The sequence below is a fragment of the Crocuta crocuta genome, unplaced genomic scaffold (assembly GCF_008692635.1).
Source record: "Crocuta crocuta isolate KB4526 unplaced genomic scaffold, BGI_CrCroc_1.0 scaffold415, whole genome shotgun sequence".
NCBI classification, from domain to species: domain Eukaryota; kingdom Metazoa; phylum Chordata; class Mammalia; order Carnivora; family Hyaenidae; genus Crocuta; species Crocuta crocuta.
In genome coordinates, this window is record NW_027531525.1 from 116,955 (window position 1) to 142,361 (window position 25,407).

At 43.9% G+C, this 25,407-nt stretch overlaps 1 protein-coding gene across 1 annotated transcript in view; it reads right to left on the reverse strand.

The window, feature by feature from the left end:
• OTUD7B (OTU deubiquitinase 7B) overlaps positions 1–8,681 on the reverse strand; it is a 34,270-nt gene extending 25,589 nt beyond the window's left edge. The window contains 1 exon segment of the mRNA XM_077772637.1: positions 8,628–8,681. The gene's annotated coding sequence lies outside the window, so the exon portion shown is untranslated.
• Between the last annotated feature and the right edge of the window lie 16,726 nt (positions 8,682–25,407).

Here is a 25,407-nt window from a genome sequence, read left to right on the forward strand (position 1 = left end):
TGCCTGCCGGTGGTTTTTCTCCCTCATCCTGCAAAACTCCTTAAAACTGACTACATCCATCGATGCTACTTTCTCACCTTGGCGGAGTGCTCATCCTACCAAAATGTACTTCCGTTGAAGGAGAGCGGCACTGACTTACAGTAAGATCGTCACAATTCTCCTCCCTGCTTATCTGAAGTGTTCTCTTGTAGCACTCGATACTGCTCACTCTTCCTGCCTCTCTGGCTCTGTGTCCTGGCCCCCTTCGCGGACTCCTCTTCCTGTGCCTGCACCAAAGGTTAGTAGTGCACCCCCGGCTCTACCTCAGGCCTCATCTTCTTTTCAATCACCTCCACGAGAAACTTCATTTGTCCCCCTGAGCACTCAAATGCCGATGACCCCAAATGTATTCACAGCCCCAAACTCTCCGCCTCGCCTGGGAAGCCCACATGCACTTTGAACTCAACACATAAGAACATGAGCTCATTCTCTCAGCTCTGTCCTTCCCCCTTTCAAACTACCCTCTTCCAGTATGCCAGTGCTAGCAAAGGGAACCCACGGGGCCCCCATCTCCAATCACAAAAGCCTGGGAGCCACTGGACTGCGCTCTTAACTTATCCTCATTCACAACAGTCCTTTAGGACCTTCTACTCATTTTACCTTTAGAATTCCTCAATCCGTCCCACACTTTCCATAAGCTCCAATTCTTTTATTCTCTCTCAGGTTTTCATAACCTGGACTCCAGAAGTAACTTCCTAGTTTCTCCCTCCTCCTCTCTCTAGTCATCGACTGCTTATGGGGGAGGGGGGGTGGTGATCAATCTAAAACGCAGTATATATTGGGGCACCTAGGTGGCTTAGTCGGTTAAGCGTCCGACTTTCGCTTAGGTCATGATCTCGCGGTTCGTGGGTTCGAGCCCCGCGTCGGGCTCTGTGCTGACTGCCGGCTCAGAGCCTGGAGCCTGTTTCAGAGTCTGTCACTCCCTCTCTCTCTGACCCTCCCCTGCTCACGCTGTCTCTCTCTCCCTCCTAGAAATAAATAAAAAACATTAAAAAAAATTTTAAAACGCAGTATGTATTATATCTCATGGCTCTAACTTCTTCAACGCCTAACGCTAAGACTCCTTCACTATGCGGTTCTCCCTAACCCCCTTGCCTAATTCACCTGCTGCCATTCCCCTTTCTGTCCTGGTAGTTCCCCAAGTACACCTTGTGCTCACGTTTCAGTCCCTTCGCCCACGGTACCCCTGTGCCTGGAATGACTTATAGTCTAGCAGGTGAAATCTTATCCCTTCTATAAGACTAACTTGAGCTAGTCATTTGCAAAACATTCTCTGGCTTCCCAACCTAAATTGCCCACTGCCTCCCTCCTTGCTGCTCCACCTGGTACTCTACTGCTATTATATTTTTTATCATACCAGAGTACTTGTGTTTATTTACATGTTTGTCTCCACCACACACACACACACACACACACACACACGTATGGAGGATAACCAGATAATGAGTGTTGTAAACAGGCAAGTCTAAAACAGTGGTCATTGTAAAGACATGTGCTTGCTATACGATCTTATTTGCAACAAATTTCTTTTCCTAAATACCATTTAACTTGGACTAATATTACACTCTGTCGGCATGTTCTGAGTGCCCAACCACTCAGGAACAGAGAAAAATGACCCCAAATTAAATACCGATTATAGATAACAGAGTTATGTTAAAATGCCTGAGAAACTACTGACCCTACATTTTCTCGTCTCCCGCATTCCCCCCGAAGTGTCCGCACTCTCACATTATCCCCCTCTCCCAGTTCCTGGGATGCTCTATAGCTGTGTCTGAGACCCCTCCAAGTCCTCCCAAAACTCACTGGAAAACCACAACATTCAAGACTGTCAAGAATTTTCAAAGGTCAGAGCCTCCTCCATGTCTGTGATGTCAGTCCCCAGGAATTCAGACAAGGAGAAAGAGGAGGGACAAAAAGCCTTAGAAATGTCACCCAATTCTTGATTAGGTGGGAGGGAAAATGAAAGACTCTGTTGGTGGATTGTTTGTAATTAATATGGATCCCTCCAAGTGAAAGAGACAAAATATAACCTTCTTAGAAAAAAAGAGAACATTCCATACCAAAGAGACATACTATGTAGACCTATGTTACAACCCAGAAATGATAGTAAGATGCATCTAAAAGGAAAAAAAGAAGTGAAAGGAAGTAATATGCGTTAAAGCTTCAGACATTATGTCACTTTAACTTCCGAGAGACACTAAGAGGTGTATTTGTACCTTGAACCCTACGTTATAGGTGAAGTTGCTAACGCTCACAAAGGTTAGGGAGTCCGTTCAAGATTACCCAGGTAAGAAGCGGCAGGACCAGGGTCCTCATGAACCCAGCCTACGGGACACAGCAACAGACCCTGCATCACAGCACACCCGGTCGCGGGCGGAGGACTGAGAAAGCACGTGCCCTTCACCCACATGCAAGTCCACCCTCCCTGTTTCGACTCCTTTCAACACCACGCTGGGAGAGAAATGGCTCTGGATTCAGACAGATCTAGTTCAAACCCCAGTCTGCTAGTAAGGGCTATGTTAGCATGGGTAAGTAAGGTAACCATTCTGTGCCTCCATTTCTTCATGTATAAAACAGGGAAAGATCTGTGTCTCGGACCACTTGGCAGGATTAAATAACTGCAGATACGTTAGGGCAGTGCCAAACACACACATTAAGTCCTCAAAAAAGGTCAGCTGCCTTCCTCCTGCCTCAGTTCCCCCCCATACTCTGCCTTACTCCACCGCTGCCCAATTCAGCCCCTGGGAGTTTTCCCCCCGAAAGCTCTCTCTGCTCCCCCCAAACCAATCNCATTTCCAAGGCACAGTCACCACACGGCACACAGGACCGAGTCTGTCATTCCCATGCTGGTGTCTTTCAACTCCTTGAGCCTCAAAGAAAACATCACAAAGGGACTCCTTCGGTTGTACCTTCCATCAGGTGGTCTCTCAAAAGTAACCACAAAAGAAAACTACCTGTCCTCTCCTAGACACACAGACACAGCTGAACAGTTCATTTATTCCCAAATTTTCAGCAAATTCACACATCATCACAAAACCCTGATGTCTTAATCTACCAGTCCATCCTTCCCCCACCTTTCCCCCTTACTACTCTACTCCTTCTGGATTCAAAGAGTTTAGAATATTCTCTTAATTTCATGCATGTTTTCTATTTTTCAGGGGGAAAAATATGTTTACATCTCTTCCTCCTCACCCGGCACAATTCTGGGCGGTTTTCCTCGCCCACTACAGTGTGCCCCCAAGGAATCTTCACTTTCTCTCCCTTAATACAACTTAAAGAGAAAAAACCCGACCCCCAAAAAACTCTATCATATCATTTACCATCCCAAACAATGTATTAGTTCACCAGATGCTACTGTGGACACATCCCTGCAAGGCCTCAAGAATTGGCCCCACGGCTTTACACTTCAGAACAAGATCTAACTATTTTTTAAAGAGTTTCTAGATTGGAGGGGGGGGCACCTGGGTGGCTCAGTCAGTTAAATGTCCAACTCTTGATCTCAGCTCAGGTCTTGATCTCAGGGTCATGAGTTCAAGCCCCACATTGGGTTCTGCGCTGGGCATGAAGCCTGCTTTTAAAAAAAAGTCTCTAGCTTTTTAAATCAGGCCCACAAATAGCAAAAATAAATCTCTAAGAGACAAATCTAGTAACAGCCAAATGCTCATATAAAGCCTGAGGAGACGTTCACAGAGAACTCCTTATGAACTGGCATTTCTCTTTTTAGTGTCACTGATAAAAAGGCTCTTTGGATTACAGTTATTTGGGAAATTTAAAAATTCAGAAGACTTGTACAAAGGAAGTGACCTTTACAAGAATAAGGGCAGAGACAGTCATAAAATTGGCACAACAACAGAAACTTGAATAGAAACAGAAATCATGATAATGTTTATTTTCTTAGATCCAAACCACTATTTCTATTTACCACACACAACGGAGTTTTTCTTCTCCCTTTCAGCTAGGGTCAACGATAGTTCAAGGTTTGAGTCTCATTAGATTCAACTATTATTATTATTTTTTTTAACATTTATTTATTTTTGAGAGACGAGAGCCAGAGCATGAGCAGGGGAGGGGCAGAGAGAGAGGGAGACACAGAATCTGAAGCAGGCTCCAGGCTCTGGGCTGTCAGGACAGAGCCCGACGCAGGTCTTGAACCCACGGACCGCGAGATCATGACCTGAGCCGAAGTCGGACGCTTAACCGACTGAGCCACCCAGGTGCCCTTAGATTCAACTTTTAAAAGAACAGTCTGTAAAAATAAAAGTTCTCCTTAAGCCCTTAAAGATTCTGATTACTACACTTTTGACAAGAGGGAAAAAATAAATACTAGAAATCAACAGAGGCTGCTGGTCTCACAGTAAAACACATTCTTTCTCTAGGATCAACCCACAAACATTCAGTAGCTAACAATCTTCTCTCCCCTTCTTGATTCCTAACTACTGGTCATTTCACTGTCAATTGCAGAACATCGATTCAAGGAGAGAAATAGCAGAAGGAAAAAATTCTAATTACTGAGTACCTATAATTAGTTATCCACAGGAAAGTTATTCATTTTGTAAACTCCTGGTAAATTAACTTCCTTCAGCACACAACTACTAATTTTCCAAAAGCCCCAAACAATTAGAAAAAGAAACTTATCTTTTACAAAATTATAGAACTCCATTCAAAGGAAGATACTTTTTATCACTATGATTATGCTTTAAATTCTCCACCTGCAGGTTCCATAGTCCTGCCTGCCCCGGCCAGATCTAGGCCTCATCTGAACTCCGGCAGGGCCAGAATGTGTAACATTCACTGGCCCTTGCTGTTATCAAATCTTGCCTTGTAGTATTACTTCCCGATACACCTTCTCTCTCAGTTTGACTATCATTCCGTCATTCAATCAGAAGTTCCCAAGTTGGGGCGGCCAAGTACCCCAAGTACCGGGCACTGCCCTAGGGCTTCTGGAGACACCAACGAAGAGAAGCTAGAGTCCTACCTTCAAGGCACTCCAGTCTCCTGGGAGAAATCTAAACACGCTACTTGTGCCCAATGGGGGAGGAAGAGGTGTAAGAACATCTAGTTTACCTGGATGGCTTAGGAAGTTTCTCCAACTGGGTTTTTTGAATGTGTAAGAGATCATCAGGCTGGAAAACAAGGGACGTTCTAGATAGAATTAAGATCCTCAACGCTGGCACCTTTCTTTTATACTTTAGAGAATTCTAGGGGCACCTGGGTGGCTCAATTGGTTAAGCCTCCAACTCCGGATATCGGCTTAGATCATGACCTCGCGGTCATGGGACAGGGCCCCGCAGCGAGCTCCATGCCTAACAGAGCCTGCATGGGATTCTCTCCCTCCCTCTTTCTCTGCCCTCCCCGCCCCAAACCCATGCATGCTCATGCATTCTCTCTCTCAAAATGATAAACTTTGAAAACAAAAATTCTAAACGTGCCTAAAAAATTGCTTAGATGACCAACACATATTTGTGGTTCTAAATTATTCATGCTAGTCCATCCCTGTGTCTGGATGACTGAGAGCTAATCTATATATGAAACAGCCTTGTGAATTATTTACTGGTTCCAAATGTCATCTTTCACCCCGCAGATAAATATGATCAAGGTCTATACAACAAACATATTACACCTGTAATACAGCTGGCTGTAATTTTTGTTTTTAAAGCACTTTCACAAATATGGCCTCATTTAATAAAAATTTTAAATATTAAATATTCTTTGAGATTTTTAATCCCCTCCTTTTGATGGAAAATACAAACATACAGACAGGCTTACAAAGCTTAAACGATACCCAGAAGGCAAGGAGCTTGGACCTAGGTATTCAGAATTTGAATACAAGGTTCATTATCAGTTCTACAGGGGTTTATGGCAAAATCAAATCGGTCATAAGCTCATGGTTGGTGGGCTGGAGCCCAGCGTCAGGCTCTGTGCTAACAGCTCAGGCTGGAGCCTCCTGTGTCTCCCTCTCTCTGCCCCCTCCCCTGCTTATGCTCTTTCTCTTTCAAAAATAAGCATTAAAAAAAATTTTTTTAAATACTATCCACATTCGTCCACACTACTAGCCACCACCATCCTCCCCACTCCCCACCAACTCTACCAATACACACATATTTCTATTTCTAGGTTGGAATTAAGAAGCAGAAACTCCAGGGGCACCTGGGTGGCTCAGTCAGTTAAGTGCCCAACTTCAGCTCAGGTCATGATCTCACGGTTCATGAATTCAAGCCCTGTGCATTGGACTCTGCACTGACCATTCAGAGCCTGGACCCTGCTTTGGATTCCCTGTCTCCTTCTCTCTGTCCCTCTCCAACTTGTGCTCTCTCTCTCTCTCTCAAAAGTAAATAATAAACATTAACAAGTAGAAACTCCAAGACATTATTTGGGTCTCTTTCATTTGTATAGATCGTACCTTTTGTGATAATAATTTTTCTTATTTTTAATTTTTTTTAATGTTTTATTTTTGAGAGAGAGACAGAGCGCAAGCACAAGAGAGACAGAGACAGAGGGAGACACAGAATCTGAAGCAGGCTCCAGGTTCCAAACTGTCAGCACAGAGCCCGACGCGGGGCTCGCACCCATAAACCATGAGATCATGACCTGAGCCGAAGTTGGTCGCTTAACCGACTGAGCCACCCAGGTGCCCCATAATTTTTCTTTTAAAAGTAACCAAGCCCCTCTCTGACCCTCCCCTGCTCACGCTGTCTCTCTCTCTCCTAGAAATAAATAAAAAAAACAAAAACAAAAACAAAAATTAAATAAAAGCAACCAAGCCCTTTATATTTAAGCACATAAAATTAGTTAGAAGCGTGTAATACAATCTGACAATTCTAATTCTAGTCTACTCGGGCATATAGACTATACACTTCTATTTTCACATAATTAACCCCTCACATTTTGGTCTACTGTGAAAGAAGCCTGGTGGTGACGTACAAAAAGTGTTTTCTTTGTTTGGCACTTTGGAATTATGGACTTTAAAACCAGGACATCAGAGATCACTTCATTCCAAACCCTCAAATTGCAGAGGAAGGTATAAGAACCAGGTGAGTGGGATTACATGACCTGCTCAAAGTCACAGAGCTAACTAGTGCTGTGTATGGAAATATAAACCCATTGACTCCTATACTAGCCATCTGTACCTGGCCTTACATATACCAATGACTTTCCATACTTCGTGTGATCCCTTTGAGGATTTATCTATGAAAACTTCCTTGCCTCCTGCCACCCAGCTAAACTCTCATGTCTACAGATGTGTACCACAGAAAAAGATGCATAATCAGGAAATCTGATCACTTAAGCAAGCCATATTAATGGCAATCATCTAGATTAGGCAATCAGCAAGGCATGCTAAAATCAAATCATCATTTTTGTTTTGCTCATCACCGCCAAAGATATAAACTGGATTTGAAAATATTCTTCTAGCACTATATCCCTGAAGCCTGAAAGTTTGTGGCAAGAAGGTAGGATAAAATTAAGTGTGACAAAGAGTTAGAACTTTTTTTTCCTACAGATTGTTTGAAGTTGTAACATAAGAACTCACAGGCTGTTAAGAAATCACAGCAATAACTAAAGTTTGAACAGAATAAAACATAAAATAAAAACTGAGAGAGAAATAAAGCATCAACTTTTAACACATTTGTCCTTGTCCAAAAGAATAAAATGCTGGGAAGCAGCAGAGCAATCGCTTTCCTCACATTCTCTCGGATTCACGTTGACTTGTGGGAAAGCTCGATTTCTTCCTCCGCTTAGCAAGGGCCGCCATCAGCACAATAGCACCAGGTCACTGCAATTCTCCCGTAATGAAAACCTTACCTCCCGACAAAATCGTTCAATAAACACTTAGCCAGGACCCGCTCTGTGCCAGGCTGTCTGCTAAGTGAAGGAGATGCATAAACCAGTAAGCCATTGGCCTAGACATTCATCCCGTTGGCTGGTTCCAGAGAAACCTCAAGATAGGTATCTGCTAACTTCCTGTACGCAACAAAGATCTGCTGAGTTCCAGGCCCCAGAGATAGAAAAAGACATAAACTTTTAAAGTAAGTCTTTTCAGGGTGGCTCAGTCGGTTAAGCATTCGACTTCAGCTCAAGTCATGATCTCACAGTTTGTGGGTTCGAGCCCCGTGTCAGGCTCTGTGCTGACTGCTAGCTCAGAGCCTGGAGCCTGTTTCAGATTCTGCGTCTCCCTCTCTCTCTGACCCTTCCCTGATCACGCTGTCTCTCTCTCTCTCTCCAAAATAAATAAAACATTAAAAACATTTTAAATAAATAAAGAGTCTTTTCACATTTACTAAACAACCTGCTCTTGTGAATTAAAATCACATGTTCCTCTCCAAGAAAGACAATCAACACAAGTCAACCATAAAGGCTTTTGATGGTTAACATCTAGCCAGATAATTTGGTCAAAGGTACTGTTTTCTTAATCTTACCACCTTGGGAGGCCATACTGTCCTGGACAGAGACATTTATCAGTACAGGACCCATCACGGAATGTGGCTGACCTTCCCAACGGACGAGGATGAACTGTCTCCTATGCAGGTGGGTCCTTCCAGGAGAATGTACTATAAGCCTTTAAAGTCAAACATATGACAAATCCTATTTACCTTTCTTGCCACCGTAGAGTATGTCTAAGGCGTACAGCAACCCTTCGCGGTGACATAGCCCCAGGCCAAGTTTGCAGGGTGAGAGGTCTCCACTTTTCTTACTCCTTCCACAAAAAGCACACACGGTATGAGTTAGTACACAAGTCACTTGGCAACTATCCCATTGTCCTGAGTTTTTCTCCTTGAAATTCATCCAGGAAATCACCCCTTGTTAGCCTGGGTCCTGTCCCATTAATATTTTTAGCATTACTGGTGGTAGTGGTGGTGGTGGTGGCCACTGCTAGCTTCGCAGTTCACAAAATCCCTTCAAATATATTACTTGGCTCACTGGGGGGAAAAAAAATGGGCAGAATAAAAGGGAACATCATAGGCAACTATCTCAAATAGCAAAAATCAAACCCAGTGTAACTGGAATTGAGAAGCAAGCATTTTCAACTCTGCCACAGGACCAAGAAGCTATTTCTATCAAAAAAGCACAGGATTGACTCTAGCAAAGCAAAATCACACATCTCCCCTGAAATTATGCCCCTAAATGCTAGGCCTAATTGATTCGATTTGTACGTGTTAAGACTGCAGTTTCAGCAAGAACCTGATATAAATCTCCAATCCCCCAATCCCCCAACGTTTTACCCGCAGTGAAAGGATCGATAAATAGTTTCCTCAAGAAGGAACACTGATGAGGCAGCTGCTCCAGAAAGACAAACTGACAACGCTCCCCATTCAAGTATCTTTAAAGATTTAACAAATATTTACTGGGCACCGATCAAGTACCAAGCACTAGGTTAGACACATCCACATAAATCATCTCGCTGACCTTACAGGTCCTGCACAGATGTTCCTAAATCCCAGTACTTCACTGACTTGGGTCCTCGAAACTACTCCTAACACCGGCCACCTTGACACTACCTCATTAACCCCTAGAACTCGGCTGGAACACCACTTCTCTCTCACACACCTAAGCATTTTTTAATGCCCCCCACCTACTAGGGGACGCCTACCACAAAACCTGTGTGCCTGCTTTGAAGCTCTTAACTCCAGAACAAATACCAGTTAGCCTAGATATGGCACCTGGTGATCTTGGCCTTGATCTAAAACAAGCACTCTCTCGGACCACACTAGCTAAAGAATGCTCACAAAACCGAATTCGAGCTGGGCAGGAGATGCTGGGTTTTAATAGCCTTCCCAACCTTGAGATTATGTCCTAGTCCTCCAAAAACAGAAAGCCTTCTCTGTTTGAATGAACTGCAGAAGGCAAGTTTGACCTGAGAGTCCCCACTCACATACTCAACAGAGAGAACTGGGGTGGGGGGGGGGAATTCCAACTGGTATGACCACATTACAACATTAACGACGTATTACTCACCATCATGCTACAAGAAAGTACTTGCAAGTGGGCAAGGAACATTCAGGAAGCCAAGGAAACAAACAAAACTCTCCCGGTCCTCAAAACACAAACACCTCCAAATGCCAAAGCAGGTGGCATTGTCCGGCTTATACCCAGGTATGAGTGGGTGGAGAGGGAGGAGGGAGGGGAGGGGAAGAGAGGAAGAGCATTACTGGGCAGGTGTGCCTGTTGGCACCAAGGCAGATTTCTTTCTTGGGTTCATGGAGAACCTTTTTAAACCAAGAAATATTAGAAGTCCCACATGTCTTTATGACTTAAGCAATCACGGGGACATGCAATATATGTGAGTGGCAGCATGTTACAGTGGTTGCATACCTTCCCTTTGGAACCCGCCAGATCTATATGTACATCCTAGCTCTGTCCCTTTCTTGCTATGTCACCTTGGGCAAGTTATTCAACTTCCCTGTGCCATAGCAGGGACCTCATCTGATAGCCACCGTCCTAACCTCAGCACCTTAAACGTTACCTGAGTATCTTGGCTGAATTACTAAATGTTTTATTAACACAGTAATAAATATATAAGTAAACAAAATATTTTAGATGAGTCCATCTGTAAATAGGTATAAAAATACTATCTTATGGAACGGTTATGAGTATTAAGTAAGGTGATATATAAAGTACTTAAAGTCACAGTATTAAATAGTAGTTTTCTTCCCTTTACTTCCCAGCCAGGTCAGAAGTTATAACAGATGAGCCAGAGCAAAGATTAAAATAGGGTAAGAATCGGGGCACCCGGGTCCGACTCTTGATTTCAGCTCAGGTCATGATCTTTCAGTTTTTGAGTTCAGGCCACATCCAGCTTCGCACCGGCCATGCAGAACCTGCTTGGGATTCTCTCTCTCCCCTTCTCGCTGCCCCTCCCCCTCAAAGTAAATAATAAGTAGAATACAAAATGTAGAAGCCAAGCGTTGGAAAATGTTTATTACTAGGGCCCTAGTTATAAAATCCAGGAATATTTCATCTTAGCAGATGAAGTTAAATAATACACCCTTGTGGGGCGCCTGGATGGCTCAGTTGCTTAAGCATCTGCCTTTGGCTCAGGTCATGACCTCACGGTTCGTGAGTTCGAGCCCCACATCAGACTGTCTGCTGTGTGCACAGAGCTGGCTTCAGATCCTCTGTCCCCATCTCTCTGCCCCTCCTCCCGCTGTGCACTCCCTCTTCCCTTCTCTCAAAAATAAAAAAAAAAACTTTCATAACAAACTTAAAAAAATAATAAAATAAATAACAGACCCGTGTAGTAGGTACATAATAAATATTAGTTGATCCAGAAAATGCTATTGTGAGTCTTCAGGTATCAGACAGCCTGGCAGAATAGGAAAAGGGAAGCAAAAGGGAAGGAAAAGAAGCATGACTGAGTCACATCTTAAATACACCAGACTATATATTTAAAAAGACCAACTGTAAAGGATTTTTTTGAAGGCTATTCAGTTCTCTTAAAACTTCCTATTAGCGAAAACACTATTGATTCACAGTATTTACTGACCTTTTTAGGTAATAAGAGTCGTGTAAGTAAATTGTTGTTAATTGCTGACGGGGTAAATATGCTTAAAAGATTTGGGTCCAAAACTCTCCTCCTCCCTCTGCTCCAAAAAGACTAATGGGGCCTTTGAGGCCACCTCGCCTAGAGCCTGTAAGCAGAGCATCCTATCTACATGCAAAGGAAAAGAGATTTCATCTTCAAAATGAGGAGTCAGAGAGTACACACAATTAAATTCAAAATCTGGAGGAATCTTCTTCCTTGACCATGAAGAATGCTGTGGGTCACTGTCACATCGGGAGCCCAACATTTAGCATCTGAAGAGAAGGAAAACCTATGCAGAACTGAAAAGGCTTGTGGTTAAACCTCATCATAATGTGGTCTTCGACTTCCCATTTCACTTCCCAGGCATCCCCTCTGTTTTTAACCACTTGAGCCACCTCTTCTGAAGCAACAGAACAGAGGAGAAAGAGCACTGAACAACAGTCAAGAGAATGGGTCCTGAGCCAAGTTCTACTAACTTAGGATGTCTGCGAACTTAAAAACTGGGCACTTAAACTACATATTCAGTGCTAACTGAGAATATTGGCCTAGACTCCGTCCTCTCCCAAGGCTCCCACCAAGGTACCCCTTTGGAGAGGAGACGTATCAGAGAGCAACCAAACCCGGCTCCTCTACTGCTGTGACCCAGGCCCACATGCACCATTACCTACCCTTCCTATAAAAGCGGTTGCCAACTTCCATTTTTTTCTTCAAATCACTCGAATCGCTTCCCTCTCTCCATCACCATCACCCGTGCAGACACAGACTCCTTTCCCCAGGACTGTTACTGTAACAGCCTCTACCTGCCCCTCGTCTTCCATGTTACACCGCATAACCGAAATCTATTTTCCTAAAATAGTCATTTACACATCCATTCTGTACATGGGGGGTTTTCACTGTAAGTACAAACCAAATCCCCCTGCCTGAGAGTTGAGGCCCTCTCCAACCCTGTTTATCTCGTGGCTCATCGACTTGCTCTGTCCTCAAGACCAGGTGGGCTCAGTTCACTGTTCCATGCCTTAAATGCCTCCTGAATGCGCCCTGCTCTCATGCCTTCCCCTCTACATTGCCCTTTTTTCTCTTCTCTAAGGTCTAGATGACCCTAGGTGTAAAATCTCCCCCTGCCTACTCCCTCTAAACTTGTATATAATTCTGGGGGTGCCTGGCTGGCTCAGTCGGTAGACCATGTGACTCTTGACCTGGGGGTTGTGAGTTCAAGCCCCAGGTTGGGCACAGAGCTTACGTTAAAAATAAAAAAATTCCATACAATTCTGCATAACGGTACTCCTGGATTGACACTTAGCACCCAAGACTTTGTGTTACTATTTATATTTTTATGCAAATATTCAAGTCTTCACAGCTACTTATTATTCTTGATTGACTTTAACTCTTTCCTTACAGAGGCCTTACTTCTCAGAGGGCAAATACTCAATAAAATGTTTGCTGTTAATGGTAACTACTACCTTGGAGAAGTCAAAGTTTCTGCACCGCATTTTCCCTACCTAGAAAATGACAGCATGTAAATTTCCTTTAAGTTCCAAAATGCTGTTTGATGTTTACTTACTACTCTGCAGTTGTATTAGTTTCTCATGTTTCTTTTCCTTCTCTATATGTATTTATGTATACATAACTATTTCCCACTTAACACAGGACATAAGTTCCCGAGGGGCTGATTCTCCTACTATGTGTTTACTTACAGGGTAAACACTTCCTTGGCATCTCCTTAGAGCATGCTGTCCAAATTCCAGCACACAGCAGGTATTCGGTAGAAAGGAATTTATAGTCTCAACCTGGCAGCTAACCTCAAGAGAAATATGTGTAGATGATTTTTTTTCATCTTAATTTCCATAACGAGCTGGCATATTACAAAAAACTTTGATGATGTGAGAGAAAAGGAATTTAATGTTAAAATGAGAGGTCACCTTGTGCCAAATAGCTAGGAATTTATTTTAGGCGACCAAAGAAACCAGGATGCAGCAAATATTAAGTCTAACTTTCGAATTCTATTTTCAGAATTCTGAGGAGTATGGGAAGTCTCTATCCCTAGGCAGTAAACATGACCAAGTATTCTTCATGTCAGCTAATTCTGTCCTTAGTACTGATGGAAAATTTCAGAAAATGAATGAACAGCCTAACACTGGGCCAGGTGAGCTCTTAATTCAAAGAAGATGTAAGCGAATACTCACAAAGGAATTCATAAGAGCAGGGAAGGTTTCAAAACAGATGAGAACTTGCTGTTCTCATTTTTTGTTTAACATTTGTTTTAACATTTGTTAACATTTTAACATTTTTAACGTTTTTGTTAGCAGCATGATACCTGACCATTGTCTTCCTCAGTTCCTCACTTGAGACTATCTTCATGTAAAGACCAAGACCAACGAATACTAAAGGCTCAGAGGAATGTTCTTTTCCTTCAATGTCATTTATTAACGATTCAAAAGACAATAGCAGACCAACTCATTTAAAATGACCCTGACTTCCCAAAGAACCATTTTAGAACACAAAACCAATAGTTTCAAAGCTGAATTCTATAGATGATGTCTTCCAAGTAGGGCTCATACCCTCGTCCCTGTTAAGTCTCCAAGTAAAATCAAGGGCCACAGGTAATTTTCTCTTCCATGGTCTTCTCCACCACCAGCTCTCCCTTATCAAGACTAGAGAGGCGACATGGGGTGGCAGGGAGTGCGGGAAGCGGCCATTTATAAAGAAACTGTGTGCTCATTGAAGCCAACTTGATCACCTCTATGTAACTATTGAGACCAAAAGCTTTCATCTCAGGCTTACTTCCCACATACAACCCTCACCCATTTACCCACAACCTTCCCAAATACACTAAATGCGTGCTGAAAACTACAAACATTTTATTAAAAATTGAGCTTAAGGGGAGCCTGGGTGGCTCAGTCTGTTCAGCATCTGACTCGATTTTGGCTCAGGTCATGAGCTCAAGGTTCGTGGGATCAAACCCTGTCAGGGTCAGTGCAGAGCCTGCTTGACATTCTCTCTCTCTCTGTGTCCCTCCCCCCAACTCTCAAAATAAATAAACTTAAAAAAATAATAAACATAACCACAAAAGAAAAAGTGGTTATAAATTAAAGTTCAGAAATGCATTTTAAGATTATCAATGGACTTGGGATAATCCACTTCAAAAAGGCCCACGATAATGCTCCACAGGACGCCAAGAGAAAATCGAAACTGGATGTCTAAGGTTTGACCATAAAAAATTGCCAATATTTGACTGCTTTTACCTAAAAATCGCAATTTCATATAGTTCCACTTAATATTTAATTTCTACTTGGCAGGGGAAGGAAGAACTTCCATGAGGCCAAAACAATGTTATACTGGGAATATACCTTCAGAATTAAAAGCTTCAAAATAATCCGCTGAGATACAATCTGGCTTTAGTAAAAAAGGGAGGTGTTGAACGTATAGGTACGAATGTATGTATCAGGGTTTCTTCATCAGAGGCCAGAGAATTCCCGGTTCTCCGCAGGCTTTACGAAGTGAACAGAGAGGCTGCTTTTTTCCCAACGCCAGTATCCCACCTCCAGTGAGGGTGCCAAGTCCTTGGTTGACAACAGCAGAATTTGATAGCTAGTGAAGTGAGTCTGGCCACAGGAGCACACTGCCTCACAAATGCCATCAGGATCAATTCCCAGGAGTTTCCTCATTGCATGGTATCACCGATCAATTCCCATTTCATTTCTCAGGGAACGTCTGCTCTCATCTCCTGCAGGAAGTCAGTCCTGACTACGCTCGCCAATTATGTGCATGTTAGATCATTTTCAGGGCTGAACGTTTCTTTATAAGCTCTATTTTTCATGGGGGCCACTCTTGAGCTCCTAATTAAACTAACAGCTCATCAACGCAAAGGACTGCCTTTATTTGTTTGTTCTTTGTTCATTAATTAACCATTTAGTCACGAAGGGTTACTACACGCCTAATGTGTAAGTTGCTGTGGCAAGCCCCAGGAAACATACAAAGATCAGAGACACTTCCCTGGTGTCGAGGAGCTCACAGTGTAGTCGAAGTGACATGCCAATGGCACAAATAGGCATAAGTACAAAAATATACAACTACTACCAGACGGGTATGGATAAAATGACGGGGAAATTCAGAAGTGGGGATTTGTCTGTTGGAGGAAAAGAAAATCAGGAAAGTTTTCATGGAACATATGGTTGAAACCGGGGTATTTTTTAACAGGACAAGTGAAAAGAGCAATGGAGGAAAGAGGCTTAAAGATTAGGTGATTAAATAAATTAGATCTACACGCAGACACATGAAAAACAACGCTGAGAGAGAAATTTGCAAAGGGATACATACAGTTCAATTCGATTTTATGTAAGATTTCAAAACAAAACCATATGTTGTCTGTGTATGTATAATACATTAAAAAAGTAAACTATAAAACATGAAATTGAATGATACATGGCAAATCAGGTCGGTAATCAGTTCCCAAGAAGAAAAAAGGGGAAAGGATGCTTAGCTATGCCCACCATTATCTTAAAAGATTGAGTAAGAGATCTAACACAAATAGGGCAAAATGTTAATTAACATCCATTCAATTTGGGTGATGGGCTCGAAAATGTGTTGGGTTTTCCCCCCTGGACTTCTCTAAATATTCAAAATATCTCATTACTCAAATGTTTAAAGTTAAGAAAGGGCCATGTGACCAGAAGAATACTGGAGTCATTCACCCAAAAGTAAGAGCTGGGAGCAATATGGTTTCCCTACACATTCAGGGAACACTCGATCAGTTCAGCTCTCAACTGAACAGGATCCTTAAAATCCCTCAGTGTGCACAAAAGGCTCTCAGAACAGGGTGGGGTGGAAGCTGACAGATATGGACGAGGAGGTTTTTATGACCATCCTAAATCAGGTATATGAGGGAAGTGACAACCACGCTCCCATACCACATAAATGCCAGTGTACTCTCCCCCAAAACAAAGCCAAGAAAACTTCCAGTTACATGGGAATTCAGATAAAGACCCACTGTGAGTAGTCATTCTGTGCCTCCTCTCTCCCTTCCTCTCCCCCAAATACTCACAGACGAAAACAGAATGTACCCTTGCCCACTTGAGAAAGAATTAAGAATTGGCAGCTCTGCCGAGGTGGATGGTTTCCAAACCAAGACCCATCTCCGGAGAAGATGCAGGCAGAGCCCTCAGAAAAGAGCAAAGAAATCGCAACTCAGTTAAGTTTTGAGGAAGACTTACCCATGGAAGGTACCCATCCTTCCACATCACCGCGTCCCGACTTCCCCCGAGGGAAAGTAAGGACCTCTAAGATATCCTTCTATCCTGTTCTGTTCTGCTCCAGCAACGATGACCGCAATACAGAACCCTGACTCTCACTTAGCCCTTTAAATCCATACAATTTCCTCTCACAAGAACCCCATTGAAAGGGTACCTGGCTGGCTCAGTCAGTAGACTTTTGATCTGTGAGTCATGAGTTCAATCCCCACACTCGGCCTAGAGCCTACTTTAAAAAAAAATTATAAAAACCCAATGAAATTAAAAACACAAGAAAGGAAGATTTAGAATACAAGTATAATGTCAAATATTGTTGTTCTTGTTGTTGTTGTTGTTTTCAGATAAATATACTTTTTGTGGGTAACGAATTTATCAGAGCCCATTTCTTCTACCGAAGTTTCACTGGCACAATTTAAAATTAAGTGTAAAAGAAAACAACTTGAAGGGAACTTAGCAAGAGAGATAATTACATCTGCACACTCAATAAAACAAATACCCTGACGTTCTTCTCCATCTGAATCATTACAGATGAATAATCCTAACACCCAATTCACTCCGCTCCAGGGCATCCAACTGCCCAGGTCAAAAGTCCCTATTCTGCCAGGTGTCCTCAGGGCAGACTTCCTCCGTCAGACCTGGGGAAATACCCAGGTTCACCCTGGACTGAGAGAAACAATGGACTAGAACACCCTCTAGCACAATGCGGGGTGGCAGGACTGCGCAAACGCTGGAGTGGGGGCGAGAGGGAACTGGAGAGGTGAAGTGACATTTATTAATCACCAGCCGCATTACAGCCCCTGAAGACTGAATTCCAGAACGAGCTATCACAAAACCACTTGTGTGATCCTGAGCAAATCTCGAGTATTCCCTTTGAAAGGGAACGAGAAATAGTTCCTGCAGCTCTCGGATTCTATGGATCTGCAAACAGGGTCCCTCAGGAACAAATGTGTTCCTATCAAGCCTAATAAAGGTATTTAAAAGGTCTTTTGCTTTGTTCCTCTCCAACGCGCCCCCTACACCACAGACAAAATGATCTTTCTAGAACATGAAACTCTATCACCCGATGCTTAAAAACCCTGAAAAGCTCCTCACTTACTGTGGCACAAGCTGACGCTGTCGGAAGTTACCTGCAAAAGCCTGGCTGTTTCGTGCCTTCGAGCTTTTGTTCATGCTGTTCTCTGGCCTGGAGTGTACTTCTCCCCGGCTTCCGGAGGGTATGCCCTCAACTCGGCTTTCAAGACTCAGCTCAAATGTCATCTCCTGCGGGAAGCACTTTCCAGCCTCTGCATGCCCTGGGCAGAACTGACCTGTAGGCCCCTACGATGCCCTCTGCCTACTTCGATCACAGCCACGAGCACACTTCTCTACACCTATGTATTTAAGCGTCTGTCTCCTCCCCCTAGACCCATAAACTCCTTGTGGGTAGAGAGCTGGTCTGACTCATCTGTTTCCTCGGTGCCTAAGACGGTGCTCGCAAGGTAAGAGACATTCAAGGGATGTTTGCTGGAGTTGGGACGAAGGAAAGGACAAGGAAGAAGTCGATGAAAATGGCCTAAAGACTACAGAATAGCATTTCATTATCACCATCTCTGGCCTTCTGCTCCTTCCCGAAACTCTAGTCTTCAGGGCGCTTATTCATCCCCTTGGCTACGGCCACCAACCTCCAAGCTGATGCCCCACAGAACCAGGCTTCCAAATGTATGTGCCTCGGCCTCCACTCTCCACCAGTTCAGGCACATCTCTAGTTACTGGAATGGCTTCCACCTGGGACATTCCAATACCATTATATCTGACACCTCTCCAGCCAGACTGGTTTTTCCCTAAAAACCGAGGAAACCTTCCTACCTCCCTGTCTCAGAACCCAGGCTCAAAGAGGTCACGGTGTTACCTGATGGCTCACTCTCCTTCATCTGCCACATCCAGTCCCCACAGACTTCAGGTTCTCCTTCACAGTCTCCTTCTTCCCCTTTTGTCTCCTGCTCCCCACCTCTACAGCTCTGGCTTGGGTCTCATCAGCTCACCCGCCCCGGGTGCCAATCTCCCCTCCCTCCAGCCAACCTACTTCCTCCTATCATCATATAGTATCGTCCTCAAAAATTCACAGTGCTTCACTATTTTCGATGACTGGAAATCTCCACTGACAAGCCCGTCTTATAAGCCCACTATAAAACACAGCTCCAAGCCACCGTCAACACCTTATTTCCCTACCATCCACCACCACTCAGGCCAGGCTCCTCACTGTCCCGAGCACAGCCAAGCCTGGGCCCTCTCAGCTCCCAAATGAAATGGTTTTGTCGTTGTTGTTATTTGCTTCACCTTTACCCCTCGGTACTGATAAAATTTTGTTTGTTTGTTTGTTTTTAAGATCTGGAATAAGTCGCAATTCCTCTGTAGTATTCATAACTACCTGAGTGCTCTTCTCCCCAAACATGTTCTATGGTGTGAGGTCTGTCCTACGCAGTCAATAATATAATTTCACGTTTTCTTCATTTTATTTGTCTGCTGTGACAGCGGCTCGGCAAGGAGTCACTTCTTCTCATACCCCTGCCTCCCAGCTGGATGGCAGCATCTCCGAGGGCACAACAACGTCGTGAGCTTTCCTAAACCTCTGTAGTACCTACCATAAAACGAAACTCAAAGCAGGTCACTAAAAATAATAGCTTGGTAATGTTTCCTATCCAAAACGATTTCTCAGAGGAAATAAAAAGAGGAGACGTAATCCTAAAAACCACAACTGACAATAATCCTGGACTAAAATGTATAAAGATTCCTGACTTCCACCTCTGAGTTGCACTCAGAAATACTACCATCTCCTGACTCAGGAGGCCAATAATGATCCTCTGTTCGTGACATCATAAGCGCATAGTTTGGTAATGACTGTGAGAAGGTAGAGGCCAGGCAGGGGTGAAGGAGAGCAAGTCAACTGAAAGTACAGGTTGCAAGAGCAGCCGTGTGACTTTTTTGTTTATTAAACGTGGAGACACTGCTCTCCGTATCTTTTTTTTTTTTTTAATTGGCCACAGTTTCAAACAAGTTTACTTCAGGAGGAAAAACCTGACAGATGATCAGCACAGCAATATCTGGAAGGGCTTCTGCAAAGCCCAGGTCCTTTGAAAAAGCTATCTTCACTCATCTTCAACAATGCGATATAATGCAAGAGGATTCCTGCAGATACGGTGAGTGAAGACTCATTCTGGCCACATCACAGGCATCACCTAGAAGTCACTTTTAGGCAGAAGGGAGACGGCCCAGGTGGCCACACTGGACTTGCACAGATTTTGAAAGGAAATTAGTCTTCATCATCATACCCAGTATAGTCCAGTCTTAACTATCCACAAATGGATTATCTATTTTAAAGGATTTCTGAGGAAAACAGTCCACCTGTTCTTTGCCATCAATATACTCTCCTCCCCTCAGGGACTATAGGCTCAGAAACACAAATTCATTTGTCAACATCAGTATGATCCTCCAAAATATTAAGATAAATCTGATTTATGGGGCGCCTGGGTGACTTAGTCGGTAAGTATCCAACTCTTGATTTCGTCTCAGGTCGTGATCTCATGGTTCCTGAAATCGAGCCCCACACTGGGCTCCACGCTGTTAGCATGGAGCCTGCTTAGGATTTTCGTTCTCCCTCTCTCTGCCCCTCCCCGGTTCTCCCACACTTTCTCTCGCGCTCTCTCTCTGAAAATAAATAAACTTTAAAAATTAATAAAATAAATCTGGTTTTAAAAAATAGTGCATTTTCAAAGAAATTTCCATATGAAGTTCTGAATTGCATATACCAGTGTGCCCTACGATAGCAGAGACGACAGAAAGTTACGTGCGCCTGAAACATGACACAGTCCTTACCATAAGCTCTTGAGGAGAATCCAGCCGTAACCCACAAGCTGGGAGAACAGGAGACAGGCACACGCCAAGCTCAGCCTAGTGAGGAAGGTGTGTGGACACAAAAACATCTATACGGAATCCTATGTCTCCTGGATGGCCCCTTTAGACCAAGAGGGTCCAGGAGAGAAACCGAGGAGTTACACCGTACTGGTGGTGCCGGACTCCTCGTCCCTGCGTTCCTGGACTAGGAGGCTCAATACTTCTCACTAAATCCATCCTTTGTTCCAAGGACCTACAATGACTCTATTGACCCTTCCATCAACACCCAACAGAGTCTGGCCTCTGAGTCCCCTCCACCCTCTTGCCTGCTTTACCCATGACATGACCACCCACATTCTCTCCAGCCCCTCATTTATTCCCGCAACAAACACAGCTCAGTCATTCACACCATCACTGCACACTGTACTTTCTATACTTTCTGCCTGGAAGATCTTTTATTTTCTTTTCCTCCTACCACAGAGCAGCTATTTCATTTACTTGAATACTCACACATATTTCACAGATAAGGATGGACAATTGTCCCAAGATTACAGAGTCAAGATGCGAACCCAATTTCCAGCTAATTCCATTGGCCACCCATGCATCTTTAGGGCTCTAACCCACAGCCTCCAAATCCATTTCAGATTTTGCTGATTCAGGGGGCGCCTGGGGGGCTCAGTCAGTTAAACGTCCGACTTCGGCTCAGGTCATGAATTCGTGGTTCGAGGTCCACGTTGGGCTCTGTGCTGACAGCTCAGAGCCTGGAGCCTGTTTTGGTTTCTGTGTCTCCCTCTCTCTGCCTCTCCCCCACTCACACTCTGTCTCTGTCTCTCTCTTCTCAGAAATAAACATTAAAGGAAAATTTTTTTTTTTAATTTTGCTGATTCAGAAATCTTCCCTAATTGATCTCACGGACTCTTACTTTGTTACTTCAAGTTTTCTAGCCTCTACATACTCCATTGATAGCACACTGAACTTGCTTTTGTTTATATGTTGTGTCCTAAATGTTAAAGCTTATTAACAGTGTGCCTTCCTTTTTTATATCCCTGTCACAACCCCATCCCTGTCCCAAGGGCAAGGACACCTGCCTTTGTATCTTTTCTATATTCCCAAAGCCAGTCACTGGAGTTTGGAGACAGCTTTATCCACAAGAGTGCTCAATCGTTATTCGGCAAGTATTTCTTACTTAAAAACAAAACAAAACAAAACAAACAAAAAACAACTTTCTTGTATCATACTAAAAAAAATCAACTGAATTCAGGCATTCATAAAACTGCCCTGCATGTATATTCCAGTTACACAGATTATAATTCTCGGAATTAATTGGGGGCCATTGAGAAGATTTCACATCTAAGTTCCCACAGAGAAGACAGTGCTGAAGCCACACTTCAAAGCCCTGGCTCAGGATTTTCCCTCGGTGGGATAAATGTTTGGGGTAAGAAGAGGAGGTGCTCCTTCCACAAAATCTTACAAGGATCTGCAGGACCCATTGCATGCTTAAGCATGCTTGAGAAGCTCTAAATCTTTCAAGAGTGCCACTTACTACCCCCATAACAGTCTGAACATTTTCTTTTTAATATACTGTTATTCCATCAGAATTCCCTTAGTTACACATATTGAATCTCAAAAACCCACACAATGCCTTCTGCGAAATGGGAATCGTGCAAGGCTATGAGGCCGCCCTATGCTTATTCCCAGGTTTATTCAACTGCTTCAGTCCCCAGTCCATCCCACCAGCCACAGAATAATCAATGTAGAAGTTGATATAAATAGATAGAAACATACTTTCTGCCTGGAAGCTCTTTTCTCTTCGTGTACTTCTAAAGAATAACCACTTCATTTGCCTGAAGGCTCATACATACTTTATAAATAAGGATGGGGAAGTAAATTGTCCAAGGCCACATAGTAAAAACCATAATCAAGATTTGAACCAAGTTCTATCTAACGCCACAGGTCAAGCCTCTTTAGGACTCTAATCCATAGCCTCCAGTTCCATTTCAAATTTTGCTGATTCAGAAATCTTCCCTATTACCTTATTGATATAAATAGAATTTCCCAGACATCGCAAATACCAACCCACAAATTAAAACAATTATTAAGAGTCCACAGACTCTAAGAGGATGTGTGTGGTTTTTAAAAATGTGATTTTACCCTCCAAATTAAATCTTTTTTCAATAGGGGTCCCCAAAGAAGGAACTTAAGGAAATAAAGCTTCAGGAATATTTCCAAGTTGTTGGTGACATAACTATCGAGTCCAACTAACAATTACCATTCAGTACTGTTCAGCCTGCCTTATACAAGCCAACAGACAGCCCTTTCTTTGGCAAAGGTTTACTTTTTTTTTCCACAAGGAAGTCTTTGGCATTAAATGAAAGGGATAAGTCAAGTGAGGCAACAACAACAACAAATTGGTAATAGTTTGGGAATTATCTTCCTTCCATCTTTCCTTCCCGCTTGAATGCTCAGTGCCCAACATGGATATCTGTTCAATCCTAAATTATTCACGTTCATGGATAATTCTCGGCAGAAAAGGTGCTGATAATCCAAAAGGGAATAAAATCGAAAAATAATCTATTTCAGTTTCAGAAGATCTTTTCACCATATTTACTTTCTCAATTATTCCTAGCATGAGCTAATATTTGTATTCATTTGTGATTGCTAAGTACATAGTAACTGGCCACTTACTCAGGGAGGTACTCTGAGAAAGCTAGTGGAAATTAGAACAAGACTGGTATTCAGACTCCCGATGAGCAAGATTCATTTCATTTATTTTCCGGTTCTGTTCAGCCTTCAACGTATCAACAGACTAGCACTGCAGGTTGGTTACTGGACTTTAAAAGAACCATGCAGAAAAACAATGAGGACAAAGAGTGTAATGTACTCGTTTGTAAATTATGCACAGCAGATGTTTAATTACAAGTCCGATTCGCCCAAGTCACCCAGCATAAGGAAGTCCCTGTCTTCTCACCCCACCAGGAAGGCAATCTCATTCACTAGTAAGGAAATTTTCTACATGTTGTTTTTAAATGTAGGATTTGCTATCTCTTTTGGACTGGCCTTACTTATTATCACTACTTCTTCTTGTCCTTTCCTACTTTGGAAGTAGATGCTGAGAGACAAAAGGATCCAGCCTCCTCTAAGACCTCCTAAATATACTGTATGACGAGCCAAAGACTGAAAAAGTTATCAACATCTGATTTTTCTAAAAAGCGTTTTGTACGCACCGTTCTAAAACTAGGGCGAAAATAAAAGTCAAAGTCCTGCTAATCCTTGCCTTTGCATTTCACGAAAAGGAACCCCCCAAGAGTGTGGGGAGACTTTCCTACATACTTCACCAGTTCGCCTCTTCCCACGTAATTTCTAGATCTGTACAGTGCCCAGAGGAACCACCTCGGTGAGACGGACTCCCTAGACGGAGAGGGAGGGCGGCAGGGAGGGAAATAGACTCAGAGAGCGCAGAGCTCCGGTCCTTGTGAGCCGACAAGCTAAAAATACGCCGGCCCAGTAAACAAATCCCATTCCATCCCGACCGGAGCCACACCGTTAACCTAGTAATTATGAGAAGAGGAGTGAGATCACGCAGCCCACGGCTTACTCATCATCAGCTTCTAAAGTTTCCATCGGCTCAGAGCAACTTTTCTTTTTTCTAAAGTTCATAAGCCTGCCCTAGAATCAATCCATCCATCCTCCTCTCCCTCGCTCTCGCTCTCACACTCGCACACTTTTCGCTCCCTTCCCTCCATTACTGGACGCACCTCAGTTGGCTCTCTACGGGGAAGCACAGGCTCGTTTTCTTGTCGTGGTACTTTTTATACAGAGACTTGTACCATGAACTTTATCCTACTGTGCGGGTAGGATCTGGGGTAGCCTGCACTCTAAACAGCCTTAAAACTCCACCATCCCTTCCCGAAAAGTCTCGCTGACAAGGGGGCACCGTCCGCAAGAGCTCGGGGAGGGAGGCCGGGAACCGGGATCGGGGCTGGGAACGCGGGGAGCAGGTGAAAGGGAGGAGGACCGGGGAGCGGGGTGGGTGGAAGGTTGGGACCAAGCAGGGAAGAGTCAGGGCGAGGAGGGGGTGCCGGGAGGCGGTGGCTCCGGGTGAAGAAATATCACCAGAAAGGAGAAGGGGGACAGTGGAGACCGGAGGGTCAGAGTTCGGGAGTCCTGAGGAGGCGGGAGGGGAGGGGGCGGACGGGGGGAGGGGACNCGTGTGACCCCGTGTTTTCCTGGCCCGCGTTCTTAAGGCCTCGGGTCCGGACAGTTCTTGACCCGGAGCCGGAGGGGTCCAGGGTGGGCTCTGGAGTCTTTGAATTAGAGTCCGTTGGCGACAGCCCTTGGGGAAGCAGCAGAAAGGGGCGGGTGGTTCTGGAAAGGTGAGAGGGGGTGAGAATACTTTCGAACGAGAAGACTGAGGTTGTGGTGACCCGGCGCGGTCGTTCTGGACCGACTGGAGGAACGTTAACTATACTTCTGCCACACCGGTCTCCGACCAGTTTTGCGGTCTTCCCGAATTGTGAAGCGAACATCTCCTTCCCCGCGGACGCGTCTGCCCGACTGTTAGCCCAATGGAAAGGAGTCAAGGATCGCTGTTGTTGGTCGTGCCTTTTAACGGCCTTCCAGCGTAATCCGACTCAACGAATACTTACGAGTCCCTACTTTGGGCAAGATACTGTGCTCGTTGATATTGGGGACACGAAAATGAATACCAAGACCTAATTCCAGGGGCATCTGGGT